A 23365-nucleotide genomic window follows, 5' to 3' on the forward strand; every position below is an offset into this window, starting at 1 on the left:
CGTTTAAGATGCTGGTCCAATATATGCAATATTAATACTAAAATCGGCTGTCTTTTGTCCATTCCATTAAAAAATTGGCATTCAATTCGTTTCCCAAAAACGTTTCACCACATTCATATTGAAACAGCTACTATCGAAATCGAGTGCATATGTATATACGTATTTAAACAAACAAATAAAAACATTACTTTATCTACATCGCATCTTAGACGGCTTTGAAGGAGGCTGCAAGTGTTCTTGAACTGATTTCATTTTCACGATCACACATTCTACATATAAAACAAGCACTATTAAATAATTTACGTATCGAAAGGAAAAAAAAAAAACAAAATGAATTTTATATACGAAAACAAATGAGAATATTTTAAATTTTTTTCTCGCGTGGAAAATTTCAATATTTTTTTCTTAGAATTCAGTCCCGTTTAAATTTAACTATTGATAATGTTTTTCACCGCAGATTAAAGCACGATATTGATGATTTTAAATTTGAGACGATCCACCTGTCATCGATCTAGTCCGAATAACGGATGACCGAAACTATGTACCTATATATTTATATATATATAACCGTTGTAAGAATTTAGGTAACGACAAGATGCGATTTTATAACCCAACTAATGACTTCTTCTTATTCATATATTATACTACGCATTTTTATTACAAAATTTATATACCCGTGTATTATCTAGAGACCACACGTTCACGAATGCTAACACTAATTAATTCTGTGATGTATGCGAATTTTAATTTATCATAAATAAGCTTAATTTGCTTAGGTTGAGTTTTCTCACATATATTTTTATGTTTTTTTTTATATATGTATATGTATGTACATATATATATAATTAGTGTTGTGCCCGTTGATTTCAACGGGTGGTTTCGGAAATAAATTGATACACGAATTAAAATAAAGTAATATGTTATATATAAATATAATGTATGGTAATTTATAGACACGCGCGAGCACGTATTATTACAAAAAGTTGAGTGCGCGCATTACACACTCACCGATCCAACCCGCTCACCTGTTCAAAATGATGAATGATTGTGTATGTGTGTCTTCATGGATATGTGTATATGTGTACGCTCCTGCGCAGTGCATCTGACACTGACGTCACCCATCGCTCGACTTGAAGTCGCTTTATGCTCAATATCAGGAGCACTTTTTCCCCCCGGAGCGGGGGGCGAATTTATTTGAATCGAAAAGAAAAAATATCGTAGAAACTTACCTGTTTACAAAGTTCCCATAATGTTACATAATACATAGGTACATATGTATATACATACAAAGTCTCTTTCGAAATTATATAAAATATAAGATACGTACGTTTTATATTCTAACAATTTCGTTACTGAACTGCTGTTTTACGAAACAAATGAAATTTTTATTTAAATAATATAAATATTGTATTCACTTTATGAATCTAATTTACTAATATTCAAATCTCAATTCAAAGCTTGGTTCATTCGATGTTGTTCTAATTTTAGAGAAAATTATTTGCATTTATACAGGCAAATTTATGTGATATTTAGCTTTTAAAGTTATCTTATTGGATAATGGATTTTTTTTAAATATTTTCAAATGAATCCGGAGAAAACATAAACCAAAACGAATTTTGTTGAGATCAAACACGAACAAGATTTTAAATATGGTACAGATACATACTATATTATATAATATAAAGAATTTCAAACCTTTATTCATGATAAAATATAACAACACAAATGTACTACATATTTTCAGTATTTTTACGGATGAATTCGTGCTCTGTTCATTTCTGGTCACGTGATCCATTTTCAATCAATATGATCCACACTACATAAAATGAGATTACTCACGTTTTCAACTCCGAATCTCATTTCAGTTAATATTTGTGTATTATATATGTGCATATATATTTAGTAATTTTAGGCCATCCTTTGATAATATTATCACGTCCGTAGTTCGAATATAAGCTAACATATTACACGTCAAGCACACCAGTACATATATAGGTACATACCACCTGAAATATAGGGAAATTTTTACCTGAAATTTCTTCATAAATTTATATACAAATTTATTCTCTATCAAATTAAAAAAAAAATTATGTGGTGTCAACGAACACGTCTCTTTGATATTAATTATATGTAATTGGCTTGATTTACTTACGAGATCTGTTATAGAATACCCACAATCTTTATTATGATATATAAACTACGTGTATAATAATGTTTTATTATTTTTTTTTGTGAATTGAATTAAGAGTATAATACTGTTTGTTTTTCTACTCTTATTTTATTTTCAAAAAACACAGCTTTAGCTACTGGGTTTTGTCTTAGTTTAAGTCAGAGTCGAAGCATAAGGTAAAGTCGTAAAGAGTCGGAAAGTGTAAATAAAGTGTTAAGTAAAGTAAGGAGTCGGAATCGGTAAATTTTGAAGCGACTTTGAAGGGTCCTGAAAAATCTATATTTTAAAGTCCCTTATTAAATCCGGATCGTGCATAAATACTTTCACATTATATTCGTCAATTAATAAGACATTTGAAATGACAAAATTTTACATAATATTTGGCATTGATTGGCGTAATATTTATATTATAACGTAATATTGGCGTAATATTTCACATAATATTTGGCATTGGCAGTCAATAAGGCCAGTTTTTGGCGAGACTTTTCAGAATTAGTTTTTTAGCATTTTTAGTAATTCATTGTAGCAAGAATGTCACCCTCGTTAGAATAATAAAACTATACTGCAACAAAATGTTACAAATACATACAAAGAATGATTCAACGTAACGGTCCAGAAGTTTTACTTAAATAAAACACATATTTTATGAGCTAACATCGGACATCTGAAAACTTGATTTATGACAATCCTTTATTGAAAAAACATCGCTAATTTTACCACTAAAGCTTTTTTTGGTTGGCAAACATCTGGAAGATCAAAATTAAAATTAATGACATCTATGGCAGCTCAAACGCTGTTTTTCGGGTACCAATTTGCATGTACATATATTACCAATTTGTTCTGTATGTTGCGTGCAAATGAAGTGGTGGTCGAATGAATGATATTCTTTCAGATACAATGAAAAATTTTGATGCTTATAAAATCGTGTTTTATTTAAGAACAACTTCCGGTACGTTACTTTGGATCACACTATTGTATAGGTATATAAGAAAAAACCGAATTGGCCACACAATCGATCGTTAACTCAGTCGAGCTCGCATTATACCGATAACATGAAACTGCAATATAATTATAATATAATAATATAATGGGACAATTACTAACACACATTCTTGCTTTGCGATAAAGCACGGCTCGCCCGTACAACCCCTAACAGAGAGCGCGGTCTTTATTGCCGTGGTTTTTCCTGTTATTTATTTTTTCAAACATTTTTCCTTCCCCTCTCATCCTTCCGTGTTTATTTTGTTTTTTTTTCTCGAGTCCTCTGCAAATTAATTCAAAACAAGCATGCATTTTAACGTTGAATCATGACGGCTAGCCGTAACGTTACCGTGTTTATTCACCTCGCCTCATACCTTTCCCTCCCACTCCAACTGACACGTGTTGTTTCAGGGCTCAAGTTGAGCTGTCATCAGCTTGGAAATTCGACAGATCGTTTTCGACACTATTACATATATAGGTAGTGATTTCATATATCAGTGCATTGGCCTCTGAAATGGGATCCACGAGGCGATTCGGCGCAAGAAATTTTGTAAACCTCTGAATCTAATCAGGGGTATCGACTTTTTTTGGGTATTATATATTCAATACAAAAAATGTTTGCTTGCAAAGACGTTGCCTCTTTAATTTAAGATGATATTTTTTTTTAATTTTAAAAGTTCCGTACTCATCAGAGGTCAATAATGAAAGCTTATATTTTATTAAATCCATTTGTATGGAGAATACAGTCGTATACATGGAAAGTATAATATAGGTACATACATGTACAATACGATTTGATCCTTTATTATTGAGTTTTTAAGTTTTAGCCAATTTTAAATTATATGCTCCAGTTCTGGGACTGATTGAGTATGGTTGGAGAAGAATATAAAAAAAGTAAATTCAAAAGTAAAAACATCCTTCAATTTCTGAAGACAGTGGTTTGTTTCTATTTGGATTATTTTTTTTTAATCGTTTAAATTTTACAGAAAATATGTATATTAAGTTCAAAATAATACTTATACGTACCGATATATACGCGTATTTATTTTAATGGTTCATTAAAAGGCAAATTAGGTAGGTTATTGGTTGAATATTGTGTTAATAGTTTAATGCATACATATTATACAATAAATTATTTAATAATTCAGAGTTTTTTTATAGTTAATCCCTTTGGATTGCATTAAAAATGTGTAATAATTAAAATTTTACATTAGTCATATTAAAATTTGTGATTCAATAAACATTTTTTTTAATCATTCATTTAAAAATTAAAAACTGGTTTTCGAGTTTGAAGCATGTATTATTATATATGTATAAAATTTATTACCGCATCATCATATTATATCTAATAATAGTGATATCATTGGAATGTGTTTTATGATTAATTTAAAATCAAATAAATAATTTAAATTATTATTTCCAATATACATATGTAGTAATGATTTTTTTACTTTTTTTATAAATAAAGATTCACCAAAACTTTTAAATTCATAAAAATTATCAATGAAATCAACCCGTACGTGTATGTAAACATAAGATTATAAATAAGATTATGAATGTAGGTGAATAGCAATGAATTCTATATTATTCAAGGTTTTTTTATACTACAGCGTGGTCTAGTGGTGAATGTTGAATTATTTCGTACTTGATGTTACGAATTCGATTCCCGAACATCAAGTACGTTGTTGGCCAGACCTTGGTTTGTCGAGGTCGATAGTTTCTTATCAGAATTTGCCAATTTTTCTGATTTTCATTGAAACGGTTCCTGTAAAAATTGGCGTTTCCTTTCTTCTTTTCAAAATTTTCTGTTGCAAACCTTTAGTAATTGTTATATCTTAGGTTACGCCATATTGCTCACCATAGATGTATGTGTGGTTGTTTATCGAATATAAAAATTCGTATTGTTACATGAAAGTTATTCATCGTTATTTATCGTATTCATACGATGTTTGTAATATCTGACCATAGATGTCAGATATTGTTTAGATTTACATGTATCTATGTAATAATTATGTGGACCAGGAAGGCGCATTTGGGTTTACCTGTTAAGCCTTCCTGGTATATTTGTATAAATGTATGTATGTAAAATAAAAATAAAAAATACTAGTAGTCATACCAGCAATTTCTCGTAAAAAGCTGTACGAAAAATATTCTTTAGTACATTCTAAATGGACACATTCATATGTTTCGTAATGTGTATGTAGCGGGTCTATGTGACGAGCCAGAATGTTAAATTACAGAAAACACAAATATCGGAAGGCAAAAATCGAAAATCGAAAGATCTTAAGTCGAAAGATAAAAAAAAATGGTGCATGGTAGACGGTACATACTCACTTAATTTGCGCGAACAGGGTACAGCAGGAACAAGAGGAACAGGCTTTTCCTCCCGTATTCTGCGCGCGCACAATAATACGGGAGGAAAAGCGTGTTCCTGTTGTATCCTGCTCGCGCAAATTAAGTGGGTATGTGCGTGAGTATGTACCGTTTACCATGCACCCTTTTTTTTATCTTTCGACTTAAGATTTTTCGATTTTCGATCTTTGTCTTCCGATATTTGCGTTTTCTGTAATTTAACATTCTGGCTCATCACGGAGACCGGTATGTAGCATATCCGAAACAACAGCAACCAACACGATCTATTTATATTATACAGCAGTACATGTCATCGAAAAGTATCAAGCGGAATTGGTTTTCTTTGGCCACTGTAGAAATATTCACGCATAATGATACGTCATAGTGGCGAGTGCACGTGCTACCATGTGCATATTGTGAATATTTTCGGAAACTTCATATTGTGATAATATTGATTTAAAGATACGGCCGCAAGCAATATTTCGCCGTATAGTCGTGCTCTGTAATGTATGTATATGTAAGCCGATTTTGCCTTGCACTTGTCCAAAACATCGAACGTGCTTAAAACAGGCAGTGCTGTATAGTATGAATCGAAGTAGTCCTTTCCATATAGTGTTGTTCCGAACTGTTAATATGGAGTGCTGGTGTAAACGAACCTTAAGAGGGCTGGACACCAGCGCCTTGTTCATACAAACGTATTAGACTTCTCCCTTCCTCAATTATGGCACTAGAGAAATTATTTTTAATATCTTATGGATATCCACCATTGGCATGCATCTGTGCTTTTATTTTTTTGATTAGTTATTTTTTATAGGAGCTAGATCCTAGCTAGCCGCCAAACATCTATAAAATCATCTCTTTTTTACACCCACGAAAAGAGTCCAGCGTGCTTATTTAACGGTTGATTTTTAAAAAAAATACGAGCACACAAACATAGAAAATATCTTTTTCATACCAATGATGAATTATTTTTTTAAATTGGTCCAGTTTCGGAGGAGAAAACTGGAGAATACGAAACCTCGATTTTGTCAATTTAAAATACGTACATATTATCTGGTCGAAGTCCAACTGTCGCATTCACTCAATATATATATCGAAGAATGGAACGGCAACAAAATAAAGGTTTTGGGTATACAGCCTTTCTTAAGAAGTGAAGTAAAAAAGGTTGGAGCTCAGAATCAAGAATCGGAATCAAGACCCATTGAAAAACAGTGATTATTTTTGTAAACAAAATCTTTAATATATGTACATATGTAAAAAAAAATATTTTAGTATTTTAAAATCTGCATAAAATTATGAACACAATGAAGGATTTTCGGAAATTTTTTTAAGCTCCTTCCACAAAACGAGAATATTTTTTTCTCTAACGGAACGAACCCAGATTTGTTCTAAAGGCCCCCTTCCTGCGTCGTCTCTCTCCATCCACCCCTACTCTCACAACCCTGTTATTTGGTTATGTTTGTTTTGGCAGTGAGTTTTCTGTCCCTCCCTCTCTCTCTCTCTCTCCATCCGCCCCGTTTTCCCCACATCTCTTCCCATTTTGTTGTTTCCTCCGTTTTTGTACGCAAATTTCGGAAAGTGAGCAATGACGCGATATCGAAAGATTGATACGAGCGCGTACGTTACGACGGAAACGCTCCGTATTCATCTCTCGTACAGGGCGTGTGTGAAAGTTAGACTTGTGTGTGATATAATACATATATGTATGTATAACATGAAAAATCGTGCTCCCAAATCTTCAATAATGATATATGTTTAATGCAGCATATTTAGTAGTTCCGTAACGTTGTTGTGAAATTTTAAGTGGTGTAAAATTAATCAATTTGAATAATTATCAAATATTATTTTTTTTACTATCCATATTATGTTGCGTTATGGAACTACCATATTATGTTGCGTTAGCTTTAATTGGAATCGGTATTTGAAAGGGGCTTTTTTTTATCAGAATTCGACCACCCGAGTGATGCCAGGCATTGTTGGCGGTTAGTTTACATGCTAACGATGAACAAGCGAACAGTTTGTTTGTCCATTATACAATTATTAAGTTTTAAATTATTTAGAACGATAGAATTTAATATAGCTTTATCAGTGGCGTGCCGTTATTGGACTATAGCAGAGTTTCCCAAACTTTTACTGCAATGGAACACTTCACAAACCCGGTAATTTTAACGAAACACGGAGCTTATTTTTTAATTCGTACAAAAAACCTCTTAATAATAATATTCGTAATTACAATTTTACTGACGCGAAAGTTTTAAACGCCATAGTGTAGTCAAGGAAATGTGTTTGTTGGTAACCACGATACCAGTTGGTTTGAATAGACTTTCGGCTTTGAAGACACGTTAGTAGAGCTCCAATCATCACTTGAAATGGGAACGGGAACGCAACGGGAACGGGAACGGGAAGTGCATGCCATATTCTGGCATTGCAACGCATGCCGGGTTCAGCTAGTATATAATTAATTTCATAGATTATAAATTTTCAAATAGTGGTTTTTGCCAATTTCATGGGGAACCGTTTCAACAATAAAATCAGATCAATTGGAAAACTCTCAACTTGGAGCTACAGATTTTCAAGTACATGGTAAACGGTACATACTCAGTTAATTTGCGCGAGCAGGATACAACAGGAACAAGAGGAACAGGCTTTTCCTCCCGTATTAATGTGCGCACGCAGAATACGGGAGGAAAAGCCTGTTCCTCTTGTTCCTGTTGTATCCTGCTCGCGCAAATTAACTGAGTATTTACGCGAGTATGTACCGTTTACCATGCACCCTTTTTTTGATCTTTCGACTTAAGATTTTTCGATTTTCGATCTTTGCCTTCCGATATTTGCGTTTTCCGGCATTTCACATTCCGGCCCGTCACGGAGACCGGATTTTTTTCGCATATTTGTTAAACACAATGTCATATATAAAGTTGGTCGAGTCGAGCCAGATAATTAGTCGGTTTCTCTAGTTGACCGCCCCTGCCTATGTAGTCGCAATTTCATATTGGCGATCTCGACAATGGCTAGCCAAAGCCACTTGCCAACTTCCGCTGGTTTGCCAACTGCCCACCTAAGCACTTCCGGGACTCTCTCAGCCTCGCTTGCCCCGAATGTGGTCCGGCTCTGATCTCACCACCCACCCGACCTCATCTTCAAATTATGAAAATCCACCCACCCCAACCTCCTCGTTTTCCCTTCGATCCAAGGCAGTGGTGCATGTGCACTAAATGCTTCCACGTGCAATTAATGCTTTCAAGATAGAGTAGCATCAGAAATTACATTAGACACTACACAACTACACATGTACAATATTAAACACATAATACGACATACAAATATGCTATATAAATACCTAAGTCTCATACAAAGATGTATAATATTTTATATCACACCTAACCATAGTAAAAGAATCGCATTTTCTTCCCTTTAAATAAATATCTATAAATATACTCAATCTATATGCAACAAATTTATAATTATGATATAGTTTCAATATCCACGCATTTGGTTCTAATAGATTTTTTTTACTTTATCTAGGTACGTAGTAACAAATAGATGAAGTTTTGTGATCATGCGAAAATTCGAACTCGAGATTTTGACTGATTTGAACTCGATCACTGATCACGTTTTCATGATCTAGAAAAAATGTGTGTGTCTGATTTTTTAAACACCGTTAGTTCTATCGAACTGAAACTTAGTATTGCTTACTGAACTTCTTATGGACACGACGTAATTTTTTTTCAAATTTTTAAGTTGACCGGAAATGGTACCACTCTTTATAGGTGTCCCTTTTTTACTTATTAAGTTAATTTAAGTTTTTGAACTCAATTATCTCCCAAACCGCTAACTGAATCGGACTGAAATTTTTTAATATGTAATACAAATTATAAATTGTATAACCTAATATTTTTATCTGAACCGGAAGTAGTACTTTCACTCTAGAGAATCGAGGTTTTTCATGTTTTTCTAAAAAAAAACTTTTGGTTTATTGAACTGAAATTTCATATCTAGAAGTTTAAGCTTAATTTAAGTTATGTATAAAATTTGGTAAGCATCCGTCAGCTGGAAGTGGCAGTTTACTCTTGTTTTAGTATGTGTATGGGCCGGGCCGCACCGTGCAACTTTGTCGGCCAACTTGTTGCGCGACACGAAAAAATGTATGGAAATGTGTGCGACAAACAAGTTGACGAGTGTGGTATGTCCCATCTACCTGCATGCATTGGTCTGGTCGCCCTCAACCAAGTTGTTCGCGAGTTGAGCGGTGCGGCCCGGCCCTTAGGGGTGCCAAATCAACACGTTGTAAGTGCTACATATGTAGGCTCAAATTATATTCACGATTCACGGTGTATGTATCGGCCTTTATTTGCAACCTTAAAAAAATTTAGAAATTATGTCCCTAGGGGTAGAAACTTGAAGTAGCAAGTCATATTGTTTTAAGTGTCATTTTGTTCTGTCAGTATCGTAAAGATGGATATTCATACATATGTATACTATATCAATATATTTAGTGAGTTCTACGACATTCTTCAAATTGATGGATATTTTTAAAGAGATGATTAAAACCAAAAATCTGATAATATTTTCTGCCACCATGATTAGGGTACCATTTGAGGGTTGAAAAGACGACGTTAAACCTGGCGTTTCGTGCATCTGTAATAGATATGAAAAAAAACATATTCGAGGATCATAATATGTTTTTTTTCTCGATATTTTTGATTCGAGGATCATATCGATTTTTATACATATGTATGTATAGGTATTAATCAACACTTACAGTCTCAAAATTATCTACAACCAAATCCATCGCTCTATTTTTTGAATTTGGATCATCTGAAAGACGCAAAACTTCTAAGCAATTTTTTGAATTTATTCTAGGAATTCAGGGCCTATATTTTTGATTTGGAGTTTGTCTGCTAGTTGCAAGAATTTTTCGTAATGTTTATCTTCGATCTCTAAAATGGCATTTAAAACATTACACAAATACAATACAAATAATGATCAAATTGTTTTTATGATGCAAGTGACTTGTACTTATTTCTCCGGCGTAGCAGTATTTTAGCATTGCATCGATAACCGGATATTGGAAATCGGAAAATGTGGTACTCAAGTGGTATTCGTTTTTCTTGAAGAGTTCGGTGCAAGCCGAGAGCACTAACTACCATGTGCGCAAAGAAGCTGCAATTGTGAAAAACAGTCATAAGGTCTAAAATTATTTGAGTATAATTTATTTTGTAATCAAATTAACATACCCTCGATTGCGAACGACAAAAGACACATCAGTGTGTTTTAAATCCTTGAAAGCACCATATAAAGATTCGATTCGCTTTGTTGCAAAATCGCGTTTCGCCTTCAATTCTATCATCTTGCTTCTTAGTATTTATTCTCAATTACAAGTTCAATTTACTAGTAAGAATAAATGAAGGTATGATACCATCTAGCAAGACTTGCTCATTGGAATGAAACTCAACAATGACTGACATTTTGCAATATGATTTAATGCAGTTGTTTGTAACACTGGTAGATAAGCTAGTTTTGATCCATTATCTTCAGACCACAATTACAAGTAAATACATAACTGATATGATATTGAACAATTATTTTAAAATCGGTTTAAGTTAAGGCACCATAGCATAGTATATAAAAAATGCTAGTTTTTAATTGAATGTTGTGGATTTTAATAACGTATAAACAAACAAACATTTATATTAAAAATATATATTCTTAGAAATTTGAAGCATTGTGTATAATACAAATTAAACAAGAATATATGTATGTTTGTACAGAAAATAATTAAAAAAATAATAATTTTTCAAATATGGTGAGCTAAAAATATGACTAATAATAGACATTCATCTATTAATTTGAAGCTGAAATAAAAGTACATTTGATCTATATTTTCAATGTTACATGAAAAGTTAGTGATGTTGGTAAAAGCCACAGTTTGTAACCACATTTTATCCCGAGTTTGCAATTGTAGACCGCAAAAAAAAATGTTTACGATGTGATAATTTTATCGATGTGTACATTTAACGGGAAAAACCACATAAATGTATATGTATATACATATATATATACAAAGCAGCCTAATATGTTACTTTGTATATATGTATATTTAAAAAATTTAGATTCAAACATCAATTCATACATAGATGTAATACCAGCATCTTTATCCAAAATATCGATAAACAAATTTAAAAAATATATACCTATACATATTTATATGGTGTGAAGCTTGAATTTTTTTCAAGGAATTTATCGATTATATTCCTTAATAATAATATTTAGAATAAATGCCAGGATATCGCAGTTGACTGGTTTTTTCTCGCATAGAATACATCTCAAATTGAATCTTTCATTCAAATGAATAATACAATGATCTATAAGATTGATATCGTTTATTAAGTGAAAATATATTATATATAAATTTTAATTTGAGTTTATATCGAAATGCGAGTTTGAGAAACGCTGATAATTTATACGATCGAAGACAGCTGTACAAAAGCTATATTTTAATTTTCAATTTATTTGATAAAAAGGTTTTATTTACACAACCTATAATTTTTTCCATTACTTTGCGAAAACTACGCGAACTCTCATAGATTTTTAATATAAAATAAGTTAGTTGTTGATATTATTAATTTATTTATGGAATACGTATATACATATATGTATATTTTATATTCATTGAAATTTATATGATTTAGACGATAAAAGTAATTGTCAACGTCATGCTATGGACAGCAAAGCTCACAGTAATATTATTAAAGACATTGCATTGAATTATATTGTAATAATATTATAAAGTCAAATAAGAAATAACTAAAAAAAATAAAGAAATAATTTTACGTGTATTTATTTGGGTTTCTGACCCGGGTCGACCCAGGACAGATGTTCTCGGGAATTCAGGGAAATTTTGTTGTCCCGTATCCCGGGAATTCTTATCTCGAATCCCGGGAATTGGATTTAAAAAAATCTTGAAAATATACACGACTGCACGAAGGGAAATACTAAATAAAATATACAAAGAATCTTAAAATATTCTCAAAGGTTTGTTGTTTAGCAGTAAGTACAGCGCATTCCCCGAACGTGGAAGTTTTATAAGCATAATGGTTCTGTGCGTTTGGCCAAAATCGTTTCATGTAATTCTATTTTTGGAAAATCTAAATACCGAAGGACCTTACCGATGAATTATTCCGAGAATTGAAAACTAAAATTGAAGAAATAGGAGCCTAAAACTGATTTTTTTTAACACAAATATTTGAATAATTTTAATTTTATACTGAACAAAACATTCTTTAAATTTTGTAATAAAACCGAATGTATATCCAACAGTGAAACTATTATGAAGCGAGTATATCCTTCTTGTATTGACGATTCCAGAATGGCAGAAACTCTTTTAGATTCGGATGACGATGAATGAAGAATTAAATAAGGAGTTATCAATGACAAATATAAAAAATAATGTAAATAAAAATAATCTCAACTTTAAAAAATAAATTAAAATATACTTGATGACAGGAAAATAAAACTATAATTTAAAAAAATTATTTTCGTCCCTTTTAACAATAAAATAAACTTCGACCAAAACTGAAAGAGTTTTTTCCATTGCTGGAAATTTTAGCAACAAATCTAGAAATAGGTTTTAGGATTCTCATTTAAATATATTAGTATATGTACATACTTAAGAAGCTACTTTAAATAAGTTGACTTTTATAATTACATTTTTTCCAGTTAATAGATATATTATGTATTGTTTACTTTTTTTTTATATTTTGTAAATAAATACTTTTTTTTTATTAATAAAAAATATATTAAATTAAAAATAAAAAGTTTTTTTTACATGTGCCCCGGGATCACGGGAATCCCGGGAATCCTGGAAATGCCGGGAACGATCCCGGACTCCGTCCCGGGTCCCGGGAATTGAAAAAGTCCGGGAATACAGAAACCCTAGTATGTATCTCACTTAAGTACATCTCACCCGCACGATCGCGTGTAAAAAAGCAAGAAAGCAAGTGAAAGGCATATTAAACACCTATGCACATTCTATTCAAAAGCACAATCACTGATGCTAAATAAATAATACAAAATATAATTTTTTTCCGAAAACAAATTGAAATGTTGGCATTTCTCGTTAGGATTTTGAAAAACATCGCAGCAGCCGAATGGTCTTAAATATAATAATCAAATTTAATATATTATACCAGGAAAGCTATAATCTTCAAAGCTTTGGTACCCGTTTTTCCATTGGCATGTTAAAACTCTCCAGCTCTATTTTCAGACTACTTTAGTGTTCATGTCAATACTGGCCAGCACCCGTGCACATATCCTGGATTTTCAGAATAAAATAGAATCCATGATCGAACGAGCTCCTCTCGATGTTACTCGTATTTATAGGGGAACGTAGTGTTGCATACCTCGCATTTTAGGTGTATATTATTATTGTGGTGTAAAATAAATATGGGTGGAAACGCTTCGGATTGTTATTTTGTTTTTGCGGTTCGTCCAGAGCCGGAGGGGGCGCATGGGAAAAGGGAACGAGTCGGTGGATAATTCGATTTCGCAGGTAGTGCAATTACCTAATACAGGCCCCAGTGAAAATGTACGGCAGCACCACCTTTACGGCCAATTACGGCGGTAAAGGTTTTCCCTTAATTTTCCGGACGAAACCGAGAAAATGCCGCATCCGGTGGCCGCGGCCAAAAGGTTAAATCGAACATCGCTTGTCATTGCGGTGCATCATTTTCAAAAAATATATATGTATATATATATATATATATATATATATATATATATATATATATATATACATATATATTATATACATGGATATACATACACATCTATCTGTATGGATATTTTATTTCATTTTATTTTACAAATACAAAGGTATGTAGATATACCAGGAAGACCTAGCAGGTAGAACCCAATGCGCCTTCCTAGACAATTAATAATAAACATTCCAGCATTTTTATTACATAAATCGAAATTGACAATTAATTAATTAATCCATAGAGATATCTATAGACTTAGACTTGTACATAAATCTTTACATATTGTACATAAATCAAATTCAGGTATTTTTGACACCAGCGGGTAGGATGATTTTTGCCAATTTGATGGAGGAACCATTTCAACAATGAAATCAGATAAATTGGCAAACTGTGATATGAAACGATCGACTTGCAGTCACAAATATCCAAGTCTGACCAGCAGTATTAATGATTGGCACGGAATCGAACCCGGTAACCTCTCGGCGCTAAACATAAACCCAACCAATATTACTGGCTGTATGGATATATGTATGTATACTAGTGGAATGAAGAGAATGAAATGGCCGAAAGGTGGACAAAAGAAGTGCCTGACAAAAGAATGGTACCTGAAATAATGTAAAAGGCCGCAGGGAAGATGGTAGATGAAATTAAAAAAAAAATGGGGTGAGATGGATGAGATTTCCGCAAGGCAGAGACGAATAGAAGCGTGTTGGAGAGGCTTTCATCCAATAGTGGATGCTGATTGGTAGTAAATGACAATTATGGTCATGATTTACATTAAATACTAGCAACAGAATATAATCTGTAAAATAGATATAAAATATTAGACTGAAGACAGTAAAAAGTTTTTAAAAATCAAAATAAAATACACATGGATTCATTTTATAGCCATACTTATTTTTGTAAGTGTACATTTATTTTCTTTTTATCGTACCTTAGAAGAACGTTAAATTTTCATGGAAATGTTAAATTTATTGTTCTTTCGAGATATGTAAGTGGTTTAAAAAATACATATACGAAGGAATTTTAGTTGCAATAAAAACAATTCTGATAAAAAAATACAACTCATTTATATACGAGTATGTACAGTATAATGGAATCAAATGTAATTTAATAACCTTTATATAATACACGATTCTGAAAAAAACTCAATGGCGGATTATATTTTTTTTCATTAAATATTTATGTCATTTATTTGGCTTCAAATGTATAACACAAAAATACATATTTTTATGCTGATATTTTTCCAGGGAGAAAGTCTGTATTTTTAATGTAATTGTGTTATATTGAATCCCATTTTCACTTTCTATTATATAAAAATTCAATTCACAGTCTACTTACATATCTTATGCAATAACATATTTTTATTCTATTATAAAGGTCGGTCAAAAAGAAATTACTTCTGTACATACATATGTAAGTAATTTCACTATAAATCTAATATATAATTTCGAAAGAGACTTTTTTTTGGGTCTTAGGATCCGTGACGTTCAATTTCATGAAAAAACAAATGAATATTCAAATAAATTTAAATAAAATAAAACTATTCAAATAAATTTAATAAAATGTTTACTATTAGATTGGCCATATTTAAGCGAGTTATAAGATAAATGAAAAATTTTACTGTAATTTCGTATTTCACCCAAAATTAGCTTGCATGCATCTTTATTGTTTCATAATTAAATTTGAGATAAAACGTAATTCTCAATATGATAAAACGGTTCAAAAATACCGAAAAATGAGAGCGTGACATTTAAACACTTCAAAGAACGATATCTGTTATCATTATATACCTACTATATACATATGTATATATATATATATATATATATATATATATATATATATATATATATATATATATATATATATATATATATATATATATATATATATATATATATATATATATATATATATATATATATATATATATATATATATATATATATATAGACCATAAATTCAAGGAATCTTCTTAATCTTAATAAAAAAATACGCCATATTGATTTATAATTTTGAATGATACAATACATTTTATATATAGTATATATTTTTTTGCGAAGCAAAATTGAGATTGAGAAAAATTGAAACTAATTCTTATATTATACTATTACATACATATGTATGTACATATGTATATACTAGAAAGGTAGAACTTCCGCTTTATTTATTATTTTATTCTATCGATCATGCAGTATGTAAATTCGTCTTACAGATCGCTCTAATGCGACGAGTGTACGTATACGGATCAAGAAAAAATAAATTATATATAAATACATAATTATTATTATATATTTTACATTGTATACGACATCTATGGTCAAATTGCAAAGTAGCATTGCAAGCATTTATACAATACGATCAAGACAAGCATTTATATGTACAATACGAATTACAACACAGAGACATACATATGGAAAAAAAATTGCAGCATTTTATTATACAAACCATCGAACCTCAAGACGCTGAATAACTTGAGATTTGCAATAGAAATAGTAAAGGGGAGGCCAATTTTGCAGGAACCGTTTCAATTAAAATCAGGAAAATTGGTAAACTCTGATAAAAAACGATCGACCTGGAGTCACAAACCAAGGTCTGGCCAGCAGCCACCAGTGGGACTCGACCCCGTGACCACTATGCTCGAAAGCATAATATGCTAACCACTATCACACGCTGCGGATTGACGGACTATTGGCCGAATGGACACTTGGCCAACGGACACTTGGCCGAACGGACAGTAGGCTGAAGTTTCATTTGGGCAAATGTTCATCGGTTCGGCCAAGTGTCCATTCGGGCAAAAGTCCATGCATGGAATTTCCATATGAAAAAAAAAATGTTATCTATTCGGCAATATTACGTACAAGTACTATATACATAAATCCGTATTGGAACTGGCTGTAGGTGCAAGACATTCCTTATGTTATATTTTTTATATTTAATATTTTTACGTAATCTGCTATTATTAATTGCTATTGTTTTTTTATGATTATGTATAAATATAATTTTGTCTGTGTATATATGTACATATGTTTATATTTATTTTTATTTCTCTTTTTTATTTTATAAGACATTCCCTTCTTTGTTTTTTTTTTTTATAATATATAATTATTATTATTATCCGCTATTATATAGCTTATTATTTTATGATTGTTGTTTGTGTATATTATATATTTTTGTCATGTCTAATTTGTTTATTTATTATTTTGTTTCTTTTCTGTTATATTTTTGACCATTGTGGCGCATTAGGAAATCCTGTAATGCTACAATGGTCCAAACTTTAAATAAATAAATAACATTGAATAGTATATGACTTCGTGACTCAATTTCGCATTGCATACATGACGCTCTGGTTATCATATACATACATACCGTTCAATATCTAAATGAAAACACCCCGTATTTTCAATTCGAAATAATAAATTCTGAAAGTTCGTCCGTATGAAACACCCCATTGGCGTTCTTATGAAATGTAACTTTTAAATTTTGAACGGGGGCCGTTAGTATTCACGGCGGGCCCTCTGAAAAACTGTGAACACTTATTTCCGAGAGGTAATCTTGCAAAGTTTTCACCTAAATTAGATGTGTGATGGATGAAGGTGATGCGAGACGTACATATGCACGCATATAAATATTTCATTCCGGATCCGGAGGAGCACTCACGTCCGCCTCGTAACTTTCGTGTCCAGTTTAAATCATAGACCGGACCCGGCGAACACCCCCCCAATCCGGAAATCAACAATTTAAATTTTCAACCGCTAATCCATGACTGCAAATGGACCCGGAACAACGCCGTCTCAATCCAGGTCATCGTCTTTAGAACTGATGTGCTAAACTTACAGCATGCTTGTAATCGTCCAGAGTTGAAGATATATGTATAGTAGAGAGAGAAGTTGTCCAGAATAAATTTCCCCTTGGACGGAATGACAAGAAGAAAAACCTCCAAGTCATGAATATTACCGGTTTACAACAAATCGCTGCAAACGACGCGGTTGTATGCTCATTTCGATTTCGGTATTTGACATCTCGACGAAATCCGCGACTGTTTGAATTTAGGCATGTACGCAAGACGAGATATTCATTCGGTCGCTCAGATAACATTTTTTATGTGCATTGATGATTGGCAATTATTAAAATTGAGTTGGATCTTTCTGTCAAGTTTTAAAGGCAAAAGTCGAGACAAAAGTATCAGGATCACAAGTCGAATGGAGAGGTATATTCAGAATTCGTATAAGTGCGAGGAGTACTCGTGGAAAAATATATGCGTGCGAAAGAGTCATCCATACGTTCGACATCGATACAAGTTCGAGTGAACGTGCGGTCAAACAGTCGCGAATTTCGTCGAGACGAAAAATACCGAAATCGAAATGTGCCTGCAGGCGGGTTTTGCAGCGATTTGTAGCGGAGCGGAATATTGCCTAGTGAACATGATATTTAATGAAGATGAAACTGGCAAAAACCATCTTACCAACTATGTATGTCACCACTATTTCAATATGATTTGAAAAATTATAATCCATAAATATGTATAAGTTAAATCGAAAAAAATGAGGCAAATTCATAAAAATGTTGGTCTTAGATCTGACAGGCAGAAAAAGTGTTCTAGAATGAGATTCCTTATTACGTTCAAGGGTATTTTTTGGCAAAAATTAGAATGGTGTTATTATGGTAATGTTACATACATACATATATAATTCCTGATAAGATTATTTAACACTTAAATTTTATTTTACCAGGACTTTTATTTTATTTCTCCAAATATACTGAATGCAGGTATTATATTATGTATTCCTCATCAAAACCTCTATGATACGAATTATGCCATTACGAAATAAAAATATTGATCAATATCAACAGAAATAATGATGTATTTTAGCGGGAATCGCCTTGTACACGTGCCTCACAGATGCAAGAGAGTGGAGGAATTCAGCACGAGCCGCTCTCAAGGACCAGTGTGAGAATGATATCTGCCTTGGAATGACGGTTGTGCTTCATCCGTAATTTTTTTTTATTTCTTGCACTTATTTTATATTATTTGATGTTCAATACATAATAAAATTATTTTTATAGCTATGTAAATATAATAATTAATCTTACAGATTTTGCATTATTTTAACAGACATTTTTAGCTAGACGTTTGGAGTCCAGCACAGTGGCTGGAGGATTTCTTTTAAGTCAAGTGTTAACGGTAAAACATGTGTAACCAAAAGGAAGTCAGATAAACTTTGACCACGTTCGAAGTCAAAATATACTTTCATAGTATGCTTCATAATAGTATACAAAACTTTTCTATTTACAAGGAAATGATTTCTTATCTTATTCGTTCAAAAGTGTTATTTGATTTGTTTATACTTTTTTCATAGCCCAACACTGCACCATCAAGTTTATTGGTAGATTTTGTAACAATTTCGTGTAGATATGAAAAAATTATTAATTTAATTTAAATGTATCAGGTAGAATCAATCATCAAAGATCTTTCAAAAATGTATATTATTTATTTTAGCCTATTGTATAAGACGGTCAGGAAACACTTGATTGATGAGTAAAGAATTTATGTAAATGAAAAAATAATGAAACAGTTGTTTGAAAATCGAATAAAGGCCTTAATCGAGGGTCCGGGAAAGATATAGCAGTGTTTTGAGGTTTCGAATGAATAAGTGAAAGGATTTATTTAGTGCCGGAAACAAAGTACGTACCCGGCGATAAAGTTGGCAACGGTTTCCGGCCGAAAGTCAAAACTCATCCATTATTTATTTAATAAGAAAATTTACTTGGCGGAAGTGTGAACCAAAATTTTAAGAATAATGAAATCTTTTCATATATAAAATTAGCATTCCATGTCAGAAAACCATCCCAAGGTTATCATATATTTAGATGTTCGTATTTATAGCACATGTATTATTGTACTAGCCTACAATTACTTAGTCGAGCCATTGGAATATGAATTGATATTAAATATACATTATTATATATATAAAACAATTAACCGAAGCGAATAAAGCGATAATTCTAACTCTGGCTGAAGAAAAATTTAGTTCTCGCTACATCGCTCAGAAAGTAGGATGCAGTAAGACCTCTGTGCTTAATTGCATAAGAAAATATAAAAATTCAGCATCCCTAGAGAGGAAAAAAGGATCGGGAAAGCCCAGAAAGACCAACTCCGCCGAAGATAGACTCTTAAAAAGAATGTGTCTACAAAACCGGTTCAAAAGTGCTGTGCAAATTAGATCGGAGTTTATAGCAGCTGGGGGAAAAGAAATCAGCGTCGAAGTTGTACGTCGTCGCCTTAAAGAATACAGTTTAGTTGCCAGGATACCGGCGAAAAAACCATTTTTGACCAAGAAAATGAGAATGCAACGACTGAATTGGGCCAAAAAATTTATTAATTGGACGGAAATGGATTGGAGGCGTGTTATCTTCTCGGACGAAAGCAAATTTAATTTGTTTGGGTCCGATGGCATCCACTACGTTCGACGAAGATCGGGCGAACGTTTGAGTGACGAATGTATTCAGCCTACGGTCAAACACCGTGCGGGCCAGATGGTCTGGGGATGTTTTTCTTTCCATGGGGTGAGTCCATTGGCCATAATTGATGGGACAGCTAACGCCGAAACATATAAATTTTTTTTAAAAGAACATTTGATACCAGCCATAGAAATGCACTATGCGTGGGAATCTGAATGCATTTTTCAAGACGATTCTGCACCATGTCATCTTGCCAAAACTGTAAGTAATCTTTTTTTTTATTGCTATGTATCCTAATCAACAAATAAAAATAAAAATATATCATTAAGTTATTATCTAAAATTTTAGGTCAAGAACTTCATTGAGGAAAGTGGCATTTTGCCCTTGGAATGGCCGGGTAACAGTCCGGATTTGAACCCAATAGAGAACCTGTGGGCTATAATGGGTTCTAAAATTAATAATAAGAAACCTTCCTCTAAATTAGAATTAATTGAAAAAATAAAATATATATGGGATAACGATATCACAGATGAATATATTCAAAATTTAATTAAATCAATGCCTCGAAGAGTTGAGGCTGTTATAAAAAATAAGGGGGGGCCAATCAAATATTGAAACAAATTTTATATATAAGTATTATTATAATAAATGAAATGTGATTTTTAGATTTTTTATTAATACATTAGTTTTATGAAAAAAATTTTTTTTAATTACACTACTAAATCTTTCCATACATCACCGACTCCTAATAATTTTAATAACATTGTAGTTTCGTTTTAATTTCTTCGCATTACTACTTGAATTTCTGTCAAACTTCATAAATGCAATTTTAATAAACAAAAAAATAAATACAATCGTTTTTAAGTCCGAAAAACAAGAAAATATGAGTTTTTTCGAGGTGGACACCTTTCATCGCCCGTTACTGTATATATACATATATATATATATATATATATATATATATATATATATATATATATATGTATATATATATGTATATATATATATATATATATATATATATATATATATATATATATATATATATATATATATATATATATATGTATATATATATGTATATATATATATATATATATATATATATATATATATATATATATTTATATATATATATATATATATATATATATATATATATATATATATATATATATATATATATATATAAATATATACCATCTTTATATATATATATATATATATATATATATATATATATATATATATATATATATATATATATATATATATATATATATATATATATATATATATATGAGAAAAAATGTTCTAAATAACGTTAATATTATATTCAATAATCGTACAGAACGTGGACAAGTATGGGGAAATAATCACAGCCGAGTATTCGGTGCGTAGTCGTGTATCTTCGGCAGTTGTCGGCAGTCGTTGGCAGTCGGAAGTCAGCTGTCATGACTGGTGATGATCGAGTGAATCTATTTCGAATACGATTTTGATTTTCATTTCGTACTTGATTTCGATTTGATTTTGATTTGATTTCAGCATGGGAAGTGGGGGGCGTACCACTTCGTAATTTGTGATCAATTCATTTCCGAAACCACCCGGTTCGATTCCAATTTGCAGTAGCTTCGGGGCAATAGCCCCAGGGCGGCCGTCAAGGGCGGCGGCGGCTGGATTGGGGCGATAGTCCCGGGGCGGTGGCGGCCAGGGTGTTTCAATTCCGGATCCCAATTACTGTTTCAATTCCGGATCCCAATTTATTTTTCAGTTCTAAATCCTGATTCCTTTTTCATTTCCAGTTTTGGATTCCTTTTTGTTTCGGATACGGACTCCATTTTCAGTTCCGGATACTGTTCCCTGTTACAGTTCGGATTCCCGATTTCTGTTTTAGTTCCTTTTCCGATTAATTATTACTATACGTAATGTTACTTTATTTTTAATCATGTATCAATTTGTTTCCGAAACCACCCGTTGAAATTTCAACGGGCACAACACTAGCATACATATATATTATCCATCACTACTGGAAAAATTTGGATGGTTTGCCAACATTAAATCCATCCTACCCAGTAAAATCATAATCTATCCACACTCGCCATTCTAACCATTTCAAAACGCGACAAACCACTTTTCCTAGAAAACTGCACTATGAAATAAGTTTTAACGCGTCGATGTCACCATTTTCAAATCGCGAGCTTGCAATTAAAAATTAAAAAGAGCAAGTACTTTTCTCTCCGAGTCCGTTTTTTGCATAATTTTAGCGCAAATTAGCATGAAAGTTTTTAAAAAGTCATTCGAAAGACGTTATGGAATTACGAGGGAGTTTCGAAACGGTTGCAGATTCACCTCTTGTCTGCAAGTCGACAAAAGTTGAACGGTGGCAGGTCGTCTTGCACACGGGGAAGCTTTTCATCTGAATTCATTGTGCGAATCTCCAATTGTTTGCAGATTGCGCGAAAGCCGACTGGTAAACTTTCAAAACAAATTATGAGTTTGTGCGATTTCATTCACCCACCTCCCATTATGTCTTGGCGTTAATTCAGAGTTCGCTTTATTAAAATTAAAACTGGATGGCAGATATTAGGACAATTCAACTTCCCGTTACACGAATATATGTGTGTATGTATGATGCGAT

This window comes from Arctopsyche grandis, chromosome 2 (genome assembly GCF_051622035.1).
Source record: "Arctopsyche grandis isolate Sample6627 chromosome 2, ASM5162203v2, whole genome shotgun sequence".
Lineage (NCBI taxonomy): Eukaryota > Metazoa > Arthropoda > Insecta > Trichoptera > Hydropsychidae > Arctopsyche > Arctopsyche grandis.